The sequence below is a fragment of the Garra rufa genome, chromosome 8, assembly GCF_049309525.1.
Source record: "Garra rufa chromosome 8, GarRuf1.0, whole genome shotgun sequence".
Classification (NCBI taxonomy): domain Eukaryota; kingdom Metazoa; phylum Chordata; class Actinopteri; order Cypriniformes; family Cyprinidae; genus Garra; species Garra rufa.
Genome location: NC_133368.1, coordinates 20,043,932 through 20,048,195, shown reverse-complemented (window position 1 = coordinate 20,048,195; position 4,264 = coordinate 20,043,932). Strand labels below are relative to the sequence as shown.

At 37.5% G+C, this 4,264-nt stretch overlaps 1 long non-coding RNA gene across 1 annotated transcript; it reads left to right on the top strand.

Moving 5' to 3' along the window:
• Positions 1 to 1,416: 1,416 nt before the first annotated feature.
• LOC141340846 (uncharacterized) lies at positions 1,417 to 3,374 on the top strand. The gene is made up of 2 exons (XR_012356596.1): positions 1,417 to 2,224; positions 2,339 to 3,374. It is a non-coding gene; the product is annotated as an uncharacterized lncRNA (long non-coding RNA).
• The last annotated feature ends 890 nt before the right edge of the window (positions 3,375 to 4,264 follow it).

Sequence of the window (4,264 nt, the reverse complement as noted above, 5' to 3'; positions counted from 1 at the left end):
GTCTCCGGATAGTGCTCAATGTAGCGTGTACACCAATGGATTTCAGATGTCGGGATATTTCTTGAGTAGAACTTCCAGCAGACCTCATCACCCTGATGTCTTGGGAATGCAGCTTGCTGATTTTGGTCATTTTGAGATGACTTTACAGATGGATGGACTGTATATATTCGTACAGTGTGTCAGGGGTGTGGACACTAATGTTTTGTGATAAGAGGGTGTATCATAGGTGGAGCGTGTGAGGAAAGCTTTCCCCTTTTCCCTGGCATGCATTTGAATGCTGAATCCGCAATTAAACCGAATGCTACACAGTTGGACCCCCCCAAAAACAGTCTCAATAAAATGTTGATTACAAGGCAAAACAGGCAGCATTCACCCCCCATCCCCATTCGGCTATTCATAAACATTTCGCTCTTTATACTGCCGCTGATCGCCTCATTAACTGCTACTTTTAAAATAACTGAAAAAAACAAATAGTTCCCACTTCCCTTTGTGTCGAAATTGACACGGCTCATGGCTAGTGTTTGCATATTTCTTTCTATTGTGCAACCAGATTAGTGTTATATACTGTGCTGATAGTTCTGATCATTTTTATTTTTTTTTTATCGGACAATGCAACCTGAACTTTAAATTCAAAGTAGCCTAAAATAGCTGGATCTGCCAGTCTCAACTCCCGTTTACTCCACCGCCATCTAACAGCATTTTCACACCAGTGATACTAAATATTCTTGCAAACTGTCTAAACTTCAATATACAGTACATGAAGACACTAGAGGTTTTGCGATGTACACTGCATGAAAAAAGTGGTTTTCGTCATTTAACGACACTGTGAATTGTCGCAGAAGTTTCAGGTTAATGGCTGTTCACAGGAATGCGCAGTTAGCACAGATAATTGTAGGGAACTGCCAAAAATTGATGTGGAAGGCTTAGCACCTGACACCCCCCATGATTCATGTCACCTTGGCCTCGGTGTAGCTTTTATATGTAAATGATTACTGGAGCTATACAAATGCAAACCAGGGGAAGGGGGGTGGCTTGAGACTCACTGATCTAGAGCTGGCTAACTGTAGCCTTCTTTGACTCAACTACACATAACACCGCGACATGCAATAAAATTATATTTTTCATGTGAAACAGTTTTTTAAACAGATATCATTTAATATTTTTAAAGTGTATATTAACATTTGTGTGTACACATTTTGTTCTATATTTTGTTCTTGAACTATATTTTCTCTATTTTCATCTATCTATCTATCTATCTATCTATCTATCTATCTATCTATCTATCTATCTATCTATCTATCTATCTATCTATCTATCTATATACGCGCACGCACGCACACAGATGAAAATATATAGAAAATATAGTTGTTGGTATATCGATATTTTCAAGACAAATATAACAACAACTACATTTTCTTTTCATTAATGAAAGCCAAGTCAGGCCAAGCAAATTACAGAACAAAATATATTTTTATTGTATACAATTTACAAATAGTAAAGCAAATGATCACTTAACAAATATTAGAACATTTTAGACCTCAACCACTGTACATAGTGGCATGACTATAGTCACTTTTTCTGTTGTTGTACTTAATTGCACCGTGGATGTATTTGACACACATCGTCCAGCAATGCGCTCAACAGGGAGAAATGATGCACTGTATTGTTATCGCCATTGCAAGCAGCGAATAAAATCTAAACAGTGACGTAAAAATGAAAGCAGCAAGCAAATTACAAGAAAGCAGAACGTCTTCATCTATATGTTTTGGATTCCGCGCTTTGATTCAGGACCTAGTCTGTGATTGGACAAATCGTCGACGTCACGTTCATGAACTCGTCCGTGATTGGACAAATCGACCACGTCACGTTCATGCCGCCCATGCCGTTTTACGGTCTTTTAAATCGGCTGCAAGTGAGCAACTGATAAAATAGACCTATTAACAAATTGTCACTGTGTGCATTTGTATTAACTGTGCGAGAAAGAAATGGAGGCCACAGCATTTTATTCAAAAAGGAGCGCTCCCACTTGTAGTAGCAAGCGAAAGGTATGTAGTCTATAATGTATTTTGGCCTAACGCTGCCTTAAATTTTTTGGTACATTCAGATGTTTGTTGTGTGCTAACCATCATACATATTGTCTCAATAGCATTCTGGCAAGGAGAACAAGCAGAGTCCACAGACCAAAAATAAAACAGGGACTACCCGGCTTGTAAAAAAGAAATCGGTGGGTATTTGATAAGTTATTTTTATGTAAGCAGCCCCATGTGCAGCAGCCTCATATACCTATCTGCGGTGTGAACATCATATTCAAAACTAATTTTAATGCTACCATCTACAGGCTGTTCTAATTGAACGTAGATGTCCTGCTGCAGTCACTGTTTCCAAGGAACAGATGTCTGAATTCACAAGAAGGCTTCTGAATTTAGAGGCACGGATTGGTTTGTTGGAGGCGCGTTTCAGTGAGAAAACTCATCCTTCGACAGCGGATCAATCCACATCCACAGACATTTCTGCCAATGTTCCTTCAACGTCGGCGGATACTCCAATGGACTGCCAACAGCCTTTTGAGATGTGGTCATCTCCTCAGTCTGCTCGCGAAGACCATTCGCTGTCAGCGCACCTGGTTGATGCTGATTTCGGTGTTCCTGCTGCAGCCTCTACACCACTGACTGTCCGGACGCTCAACCTACAAACCAGCCCAGATCATTCGTTAGCGGGCTCAACATCAGAAGGATTAACCAACAACCCAGTGGTGACGAATCCGATGCTCCATAATGAAAATTCGCCGAATCAAGATTATTCACGGGTTTCTCCTTCCATCATGACATCATTCCATTTGAGATTGCCTGAAACACCAACAAACACCTCCCATTCTCATCACCATCATCGTATTCGCCGGTCTCTCATGCAGGGAGTAATCCTTCCAGATGTACATTTAAATCATGTTTCAGTAGAGACCGAGAATAAACTGTATCTGGAATCAACAGGACCAGACGGGAAACCAAGGGCAGATCGTTTCGCTGTTCTTTTGTTTAAAAGGTTAATTCCCCTCAACCTTTATCAGAACTGGGCAGGTTCTGTTAACTTTGACGGCTCCAGGGGGAAAAATGCACTACCCAACAACCTTCGTCAAGCACTTTCAGATGCTGTTGGTCGGAGATTCAACCCCGCAGTTCGTGACTGGAAGCTGATAAGAGACAGACTTAACGAACTTCTCCGAAATAGAAGAACAACTTTTCCACTTTTTTAAAAAGTAAAAAGTAAAAAAATATATATGTTTAAAAACTTGCAGAACTCACTGGAGCACTTGTGATACTGAACAATTGTATCCATTGTCAGTCACATAATAAAAGCCTTATTGTTTTGAAAAATGATCCTTCTGTTTATTTGTTGACATTATTTTTAATATTAGGATTATAATACTAGGGTATAGTACTTACATTGACATTAGGCCAAATCTAAATGGTTCCCTTTCCTTTTATGTATTAAAAAAAAAAAAAAACTTCATTGGGCAGCGCGACATCATAATGTACAGCACAAAATGAAATAAAAGGAAATACTACTACTACTCACAATAATACATCAAATAATTTTTTTACACTCTAAACTATAGTTTATATTTCTCCTCTTGCACAAATCAATAAAATCAAGTGTATCTAAAATTGTATAAATGGTATGAAAAAGACGAGCTACCTCTCAAACATGTAAATCTTCATTTGCTGTGGCTTTAAAATATTGAATTTTATAATGTATTTTGTAATTTTGTACTTGCTATTTATTGTTATTTTTAAATTAATTATTTTGATTGCTCAGTGTTTGCGCGCCCTGTAATAAATTGTTTAGTCGGCGTATAACACAGCATGTGATGGAGTGCCTCGTCTTATTAGTTTTTGTTAATAAATGCTATATAAGTTAGTTTTATTTTATTTTTGTTATGCTGTTTAATTAAAAATAACAAATCCATCTTTTAAGAATTTGTTTTAATCTTAAAATTGATAGGTGTAGCCAATATGTAAGCAAAACCAAGATCATGAATTCAAAAGTAAAAGTGAAAAGCATCCTAGACATTACAATAGCGGAAATCCCGTTCACAAAATTAAAATAACTAGGCCTACTAACAAATATGCACAAAAGGGGGTTGAATGTTAAATACGTTTCCATAAAACAATACATTATGATAACAGACAAACTATTTATCAACAATGAGCTTTGATTAAGCCCATGTTGAAGAAACAAATAAATAAATAAAAATGAAACTAAAGCG